The sequence below is a fragment of the Aotus nancymaae genome, unplaced genomic scaffold (genome assembly GCF_030222135.1).
Source record: "Aotus nancymaae isolate 86718 unplaced genomic scaffold, 86718_ANA_hifiasm-v0.15.2.pri h1tg000058l, whole genome shotgun sequence".
NCBI classification, from domain to species: Eukaryota; Metazoa; Chordata; class Mammalia; order Primates; family Aotidae; genus Aotus; species Aotus nancymaae.
Genome location: NW_026988472.1, coordinates 49,306,952 through 49,316,388, shown reverse-complemented (window position 1 = coordinate 49,316,388; position 9,437 = coordinate 49,306,952). Strand labels below are relative to the sequence as shown.

The following is a 9,437-nucleotide window of genomic DNA, read 5'->3' as shown; positions in this document are numbered from 1 at the left end:
CAGGGACAAAGATGTGAGTGCTGGTGTCCTTGGTTCTCCCTGCCTACTCCCTTTAACCCGATGGCCAGAAAGTGTCTCATACCTGCTTCAGTTTTTTATGAAGGCCAGGGACTGAGTAAGTGCTGGTAGACAGTGAGCATATGCCAGACTTTCCCCATCATAATCTTCCAGAAACCCAGCCAGCAGATGAAAGCAGGTGAAAGGAAAGGAACAGGCATGCGCTGTTTTGAGTGTTCCAGTCCCGCACTGCAATTGAGATTGTGGAATTTGCAGACCTCAACATCTTGGTGAACACAGTTTCTTCAATTATCCTCAGTAATTTATGTTGGAATATCATGAAGTCACACTGGATGTGCCTTTGAAAATTAGATGGCTTTCTCCTTTCATTTTAATACTTCTGCATTTCATTGAATAAAATTATAAATAGGACAATGTCAAAAAGGAATACAGAATAGCAAACTTTTAGAACACCCATTAGGCAAAGTCCAAACTTAGAAAAATGGATATGTAAATCTTTGTGAGATGATAAACCTTCACTCCAAACACACACACTGATTTCTACTATTTATCACTCACAACTTTTATGAGAGTTAAAGAGTTTCTCCTAAGACTATACTTTCAGGGACCATTTCTATAGTTTGTTACTAGAGAAGTTCCTCTGAATATGTAGAGTGCCATAAAATAAAATAAAAGGAAAAAGAAAAAGGAATAAAAAATTGAAAAAAAAAAAAAGAATTTGCCTCCTAAGAGATTGTAAGTTTCTAGAAGATAAGGCTGTGTCTTTTATAAAAAATATTTTCCCCTGCAAATCCATAAAATGTACTCAGTAAATGTTTGTTTGATCAGAATTAACTTTATATTACTAAAAGGATTTTTGTTTTCACCTGGTTTATTTTTGCTAGAGGAACCACTGAGGTGCTATTTTAAGAATAGCTTTGAATCATTACTTAGAAAATCAGAATTGTATTAAATGAAGTAGTATCTAAAACCTTCCAGGTCCATTAGAAATTATAATGCAATTTGAAAAGAAAGTTGGGTCATTCATTTTATTCAAGTCTCTGTTTTCAATGACTTTAGTATAAATGAACACTAACAAAAATTTTTACCTACTTTTTGATTAACTTATCCAGTGGTGTTTCCCCTCTAAAGTATTTTACATGGCAAATAAAATATACAACTTTGGGCCGGGTGTGGTGGCTCACGCCTATACCTTGGGAGGCCCGTGAATCAGGTGAGGCAGGTGAACACTTGAGGTCAGGAGTTCGAGACCAGCCTGGCCAACATGGCAAAAACCCATCTTTACTAAAAATACAAAAATTAGCTGAGCATGGTGGTGGGCGCCTGTAATCCCAGCAGGAGGCTGAGGCAGGAGAATCGCGTGAACCCGGGAGATGGAGGTTGCAGTGAGTTGAGATCGCACCACTGCACTCCAGCTTGTGCAACAAGAGTGAAACTCCGTCTCAAAAAAATATATATATATATACACATGTATACATATACATATATATATAAGCATACAATTTTATAATGCTTGTAACTACCTTTCTGTCATATTTACATAACTTCTGAAATTTGCACATAGGTTCTGGTAAAGTTGTTTTTTTCACACCAAGTGAACTTACAGTTAAAAGAATAGAAAGTATTTAAGCCTGAATGATTTCTGAGGTTGCAGAAGGATCTCCCGAAGGAGGGAATAAAAACCCTTACCTTATCCTTATGTGCAGTCTCTTTCACAAATACATAATTTAATGAGGATATCTGTAAATTTAGCTCATATATTTTTTAGATAAATTAGTTTTATGTATAATATCTAATGCAATTTTTCTCACAAAAGTGGGAAGGTACTATTATTACTATAATTCTCCTTATTATTGCTTCTTTATTTACAAACAGAAAATCTTGGAATTCAGAAGAATGAAGTTGTATAATTTGTTCCATCCACACAGCTACTAAGTGGCAAAGCCAGGTGTCTGGATTCCAACGTTCACAGTCTGGTCCAGTGTAAAACATTTAAACCTGGATCCTTTACAAGTCTATGAGTGCTTTATTGAGTATGCTTAAGTAGAAAATAATTCCTGAAAACTCAGTTCAAAATTAAATCCTTGGCGCTTACACAGTAAAATTCAACATTCACCTTTGTGGGCCGAGAACTCCTACTTAGGTGCCCTGGAGCAGGAACTCAGTGCCTTGCTGACAAATGGTCTTCACAGAACACAAACGACCCTTAGTAGTGTTAGAACCAATTGTATCACCATGTGTATATCTGAGAAACCGAAGGCAGTTCTCCAATCCTGATAGGCCAGTCGGGATTCAACCAGAGAACCGGAACCAGTGGAAGATACATGCAAGGAGATTTATAGCAAGGAATTGGCATATATCATTGGGTGGGGCTGGGCAGTCAGGCCTGAAATTTGTAGGGAAGGCGGTTAAGAAGGCAGACTGGAACTCTCTTGGTCACTGACTATTCACAGGAGGAATTTCTTCTTCCTTAGGGAAACCTCGGTCCTGCTATAGAGGCCTTTCACCTGATTATCCAGGATAATCTTTACCCTGGCTTAAAGTCAACTGGTTATGGACCTTATTTACATCTACAAAGAGCCTTGAAGCAACACCTAGATTAGTGTTTGTAGTGGGTTGGATTGTGTATCCTTAAAAAGATAAGTTCAAGTTCTAACCCCTGGTACCTGTGAATGGGACTTTGGAAATAAGGTCATTGCTGATGTGATCAAGTGTGATTAAAGGGAGCCGTAAACCCATTAACTGGATAACTTGTGTCTTTATAAGAGTAAGAAAAGGGAGACGTGGACACACACAGGGAAGGAGAAGACCATATGAAGATGTGAAGATGGTGACAGAGATTGGAGTGACGCAGCTACCAAGCAAGGGACACCAAGGATTGCCAGCTGCCATCGGGAGCTGGAAGAGACAGGGAGGGATCCTCCCCTAGAGCCTTCAGAGGGAACGTGGCCCTGCCAACACCTTGACATCAGACTTCTGGCCTTCAGAACTCTGACAGAATACATTTGTGTTGTTGTAAGCCATCTAGTTTGTGGTTCCTTGTTCGAGCGGCCCTAGAGAATGAAAATGGTATTTGATGGAATAGCTGAGGCCTGTGGCCTAGGCAAATGGACACATCACCCCTCCATTCCTTCTCTTCTCTTTTCCCTTCCTTTCCCTCCTTTTACCTTCCTTTCCATTCTCTTCCCTGCCATCCCCTCCCCTTCCTTTCGTTTCCCTTCCCTCTATCTCAACCCTCTTCACATCCACTGAGCTCATATTCTGGTTGGGGAAACAGATAATTAAAACTAATGAGCAAGTCAGGCACAGTGTCTCATGCCTGTAATCCCAGCACTTTGGGAGGCTGAGACAGGAAGATCGCTTGAGTCCTGGAGTTCAAGACCAGCCTGGGCAACATGGCAAACCCCATCTTTACAAAAAAATACAAAAATTACCTGGGCATGGTGGCGCTTGCTTGTAAACCCAGCTACTCAGGAGGCTGAGGTGGGAGGATGGCTTGAGCCTGGGAGGCCGAGTTTGCAGTGAGCCGTGGTCACACAACTGCCCTCCAGCCTGGCTGACAGAGCCAGACCCTGTCTCAAGAAGCAAAAACAAAAAACTAAGGAGCAAAGGAACACAACACGTTAGCCCATGAAAGAAAAACTGGTGAAGAGGGAGGGAGAGGACACCCTTCAGAGCAGAGACTGAAATGTTCCGAGAGGCCTGGGGTCCCTCCAGGAGGAGAGATCCCCACAGAAGAAGCAGTGGGCGCAAGTGACAAGAAGCTGCAAACATTCAGGGAACACTCAGGAACAGCATGAGCATGGTGAGGAGTGTGGGGAGCAGGGATGAAAGAAGGGCAGGCAAGATGGAAGGAGATGGAGTCTCTACCACTGCTTCTTGTTTGTTTGTTTTTTATGAGACAGAGTCTTGCTCTGTCGCGCAGGCTGGAATGAAGTGGTGCAGTCATAGCTCGCTGCAGCCTTGACCTCCTGGCCTCAAGTGATCCCACCTCAGCTTCCCAAGTAGCTGGGACCATAGGTGCACCATCACACCCTGCTAAATTTTTTTTATTGTTTTTGTAGAGATGGAGTCTCACTATGTTGCTCAGGCTGGTCTCGAACTTCTGGACTCAATAGAGCCTCCCACCTCAGCCTCCCAACGTGCTTGGATTATAGGCATGAACCACCACATCCAGCTCCTACCACCTGCTGGTTTTTAATTTGCATAGTGACACCTTGTCTCAAAAACAATGCAATTGTACATGTGTATACGTATAGAAATTTTGTATGTTTCAAAATAATTATCTTTCAAATCAGCTGCAGTGGAGCATTCTAATTTTTTAAGCAAACTTGTAAAATGTTAGAATAGTTTTAGTTACAGAAGGATGATTGAAAGTTCCTGTGTATAACTCAATTTCTCCATTGTTAAAGCCTTACAACACCATAGTACTTTCGTTACAACTATGAAACTGATCTTGGGGCCGGGCGCAGTGGCTCACACCTGTAATCCCAGAACTTTGGGAGGCAGAGGCAGGTGGGTCACGAAGTCAGGAGATTGAGACCATCCTGGCTAACATAGTGAAACCCTGTCTCTACTAAAAATACCAAAACAATTAGCTGGGCATGGTGGCTCGTGCTTGTAGTCCCAGCTACTCGGGAGGCTGAAGCAGGAGAATCACTTGAACCTGGGAGGTGGAGGTTGTAGTGAGCTGAGATCATGTCACTGCACTCCAGCCTGGGTAACAAATCAAGAAGCTGTCTCAAAAAAAAAAAAAAAAAAGGAGAAAGAAACTGACCTTAGTACATAACTAATAACCCAATGCCCAGTTTTTCCACATATGTCCTTTTTCTGTCCCAGGGCTCCACCCAGGATTGTACATTGCATTAAGTAGTCGTATCACCTTGGGCTCCTCTGGGCTGTGACTGGCTCACCATCCTTCCTTGTCTTTGATGCCCTCGACAGTTTGGAGCAGTGTTGATCAGGTATTTTGTAGAATCTTCTTCAGTTTAGATTTTTACGCTGTTTTCTCATGATTGGACTGGGGTTATGGATGTTTGGACATTCTTAGGTTTTTATTTACAACGTTTCATTGCATACCTAATGTTTCAACAAACAGTCTATCTTAAAAATAGAATTACGTATTTAATGCAGTTATTGTAATGTCTTTGTCCCCTTTATACAAAAATACAGAAAACTGGGAGAGAGGCAGCCATCATTTCATATTCTTAACTCATGTGAAACCTTTCCATTTTAAACTTCTGGGAAGAACTTTAACATTAAAAATTCAAACCACTTTGAAATTACCTAGTCAACTGAAAAAGTTTATTTTAGTCATCTAAAGGGACCTGTGCAAAGGAAAACTACCATTTTAGAAGCATACTTTTTTTTTTTTTTGAGATGGAGTTTCACTCTTGTTGCCCAGGCTGGAGTGCAATGGCAGATCTCAGCTCACAGAAACCTCCGCCTCCCAGGTTCAAGCCATTCTCCTGCCTCAGCCTCTCGAGTAACTGGGATTACAGGCATGTGCCAACACACCTGGCTAATTTTATATTTTTAGTAGAGACGGGGTTTCTCCCTGTTGGTCAGGCTGGTCTCAAACTCCTGACCTCAGGTGATCTGCCCACCTCGGCCTCCCAAAGTGCTCGGATTACAGGCATGAGCCACTGTGTCCGGCCAGAAGCATACTTCTTTTTCTCCCATTCCAGAAAACATTCCTTACTTGGTGCCCTGACTATTGCTGAAACCATTCCTTGAAACTTCTCTACCTGCTGATGTCAACCTGCCCAATACCCATGCAGTTGGATAGCTGTGTGCTGCTGGAACCTTTTGTGGGTGGGGGGAGATTTATTTTAAATAGTTGTCCCTGGGCTGGGCACGGTAGCTCATGCCTGTAATCCCAGCACTTTATGAGGTCGAGGTGGATGGATCACTTGAGGTTAGGAGTTCGAGATCAATCCGGTCAACATGGTAAAACCCCATCTCTACTGAAAATACAAAAATTAGCCAGGCGTGGTGGTACATGCCTGTAATCCCAGCTACCTGGGAAGCTGAGGCTCAAGAATCGCTTGAACCTGGGAGGTGGGGGTTGCATTGAGCCAAGATGGCACCACTGTACTCCAGCCTGGGCGACAGAGCGAGACTCCATCTTAAATAAATAAACAAATAGTTATCTTTATAAACGTGATCAATTCTCATTATTATCTAAAAAGTATACTAAAATGTTATTTCCCTTCCCTCTCTCCCCTCAGGGACATTTCAAGATCTCTACAAGACCAGTATCTGGTCTTATCAAACTGCTGTGCTCTGGTGAAAATAACAACAAGCCATAAAGACTTCCTTACGCAGGTACTGGGGGTAAGGTTGGGCTCTAATTCCATGTAGCTTTACTGTGCCTTTCTCAAATTTGCTGAAATTCATGCTTTTGGGGTACAGTTGGCCCTCTGTATCCAGGGCTTCCACATGCATGGATTCAACTTCAGATCAACTTCAAATCAAAAATATTTGAAAAAGAAATGGATGGTTGCATTTGCACTGAGCATGTACAGACTTTTATCATTATTCCCTAAACAATACACTGTAACAACTATTTGCATAGTACTTACCCTGTATTAGGTATGATAAATAATCGAGAGATTATCTGAATTATACATAAGGCTGAATGAGGTGGCTCATGCCTGTCATCCCAGCACTTTAGGGGAGGCCAAAGCAGGAGGATCACTTGAGGACAAGAGTTTGAGACCAGCCTGGGCAACATAGCAAGCCCCTGTTTCTACAAAAAAAAAAAAAAAAAAAAAAAAAATACAAAAATTAGCTTTGGTGTGGTAGCACATACCTGTAGTCTCAGCTACTCAGGAGGCTGAGGGGAGAGGATAGCTTGATCCCAGGAATTCAAGGCTACAGTGAGCTGTGATTGCAACACTGTACTTTACAGCCTGGGCAATGGAGCAAGACCCTGTCTAAAAACATAATAAATTAGTATGGCTGGGTGCAGTGGGAGGCCGAGGTGGGTGTATCACCTGAGGTCGGGAGTTCAAGACTAGCCTGGCCATCATGGTGAAACCCCGACTCTACTAAAAATACAAATATTAGCCAGGCATGGTGGCGTGTGCCTGAAATCCCAGCTACCCAGGAGGCTGAGGCAGGAGAATTTCTGGAACCCGGGAGGAAGAGGCTGCAGTGAGCCGAGATCTCGCCACTGCACTCCAGCCTGGGTGACAGAGCAAGACTCCCCCTCAAAAAAAAAAAACAATCAATACATTAATTAACTAAATAAAATAAAAATAAATTGGCTGAGTGTGGTGGCTCACGCTCATAATCCCAGCACTTTGAGAGGCTAAGGTGGGTGCATCATGAGGTCGGGAGTTCAAGACCAGCCTGGCCAACATGGTGAAACCCCGTCTCTACTAAAAATACAAAAATTAGCTGAACATGGTGGCGTGTGCCTGAAATACCAGCTACTTGCAGAAGAATTGCTTGAACCAGTACTTGGGAGGCAGAGGTTGCAGTGAGCCAAGATCACGCCACTGCACTCCAGCCTGGGCTACAGAGCAAGACTCATATCAAATAAATAAATAAATAATAAAGGAAGCTATACATAGGTTGTATGCAAATCCTATGCCATTTTATATCAGGGACGTGTGCATCCATGGATTTTGGTATCTGCAGAGGGTCCTGCAACCAATCCCCTGTGGATACTGAGAAGCGACTATACAGTTCTATGAGTTTTGACCAACATTGTCAGTTGTGCAACCAGCACTACCATCAAGACATAGACAGCTCAGTCCCTCAAAAATATTTCTCCACAACCCTTTGTAGTCAACCTTTTTCCCAACCTACTTTCAATCCCAACAATGGAGGATCTTTCTCTCCCAATAGTTTTGCCCGTTCCAGAATGCCGTATGAAACCATGAAATATGGCTGAGTGTGGTGGCTCACATCTGTAATCCCAGCACTTTGGGAGGCTGAGGTGGAAGGATCGCTTGATCCCAGGAGTTCAAGACCAGCCTGGGCAAGATAGTAAGACCCCATCTCTACAAAACAGAAACAAAACACAAAACCATGGAATGTGTCACCTTTGAATCTGGATTCCTTCACTCAGCCATTTACATTTGAGATTCATCCGTGCTGTTGCACAGAGCCATAGCTTCCTCCTTTTCAATGTTCATTGGTGAACATTGCAAAGTGTATATCCACACAAGGGGACATATCCATATCCATGTCCATGTCCCCTTGTATGGATATACTGCAGTTTGTTTATCCCTTCATCAGTTGAAGGACACCTGGATTGTTTCCAGGTTTTGGCAACTATGAATAAAGCTTTCTGCAAACCGGTTTTTGCAGGAAGCTAAGCTTCCATTTCTCTTGGGTGTACAGGTAGAAGGGGGATTGTCAGGATGTATACACATGATGTGTGTCTCATCTTATCAAGTAGCTGCTGATTTTGTAAAAGTAACAACATCAAAGAGGCCTTGTGACAAAGGCGCTGGAGAAAAATACACGTTCCACTCCCGTTGAGTTTCCCTTGTGCTTTTCTTAAAGAATTTTCTTTCTTTTTTTTTTTTTTTTTGAAACGAAGTCTCACTCTGTCACCCAGGCTGGAGTGTGGTGGCATGATCTCGGTTCACTGCAACCTCTGCCTCCTGGGTTCAAGCTGTTCTCCTGCTTTAGCCTCCCGAGTAGCTGGGATTACAGGTACAAGCCACCACACCCAGCTAATGTTGATGGTTTTTGTAGAGACGGGCTTTCACCATGTTAGCCAGGCTGGTCTCGCATTCTTGACCTCAGGTGATCCACCAGCCTTGGGGATTTTCTTTGCCAATGTGGTGTGGAGCTTGACTGTGTGAGAGAGAATTTTTGTGAAGGAACTGTTTATAAAATCCTCCTGTCTCCCATGCTTGTTCTCTACAGCCTGTGTTAAAAGTTAAGCATGAAATGCAGAAGTGTGGTCCAGAGCAGTTGCTCATGCATGTAATCCCAGCACTTTGGGAGGCCCAGACAGGGGGATCACGAGGTCAGGAGTTAGAGACCAGCCCGACCAACATGATGAAACCCCGTCTCTACTAAATATACAAAAATTAACCAGGCGTGGTGGTGTGTGCCTGTAATCCCAGCTACTCGGGAGGCTGAGACAGGAGAGTCGCTTGAACCCAGGAGGTGGAGGTTGCAGTGAACCAAGATTGCACCACTGCACTCCAGCCTGGGCGACAGAGCAAGACTCCCTCTCAAAAAAATAAAAATGATAAAGTTATGTGCTTTTTCCTCCCATTTGTTTTCGTTCTGCATTTCCTTTGTTTGTTTTCGTTTTGGTTTTTTTTTTTAGGCTGGAGTGCAATGGCGCGATCTCAGCTCACTGCAACCTCCACTTCCCGGGTTCAAGTGATTCTCCTGCCTCAGCCTCCCAAGTAGCTGGGAGTACAAGCACCTGCCACCATGTCCAG

At 43.2% G+C, this 9,437-nt stretch overlaps 1 pseudogene; it reads left to right on the top strand.

Annotated features, from left to right (window-relative positions):
* Positions 1 to 606: 606 nt before the first annotated feature.
* LOC135270029 (small nucleolar RNA U3) lies at positions 607 to 683 on the top strand (annotated as a pseudogene).
* Positions 684 to 9,437: the final 8,754 nt, after the last annotated feature.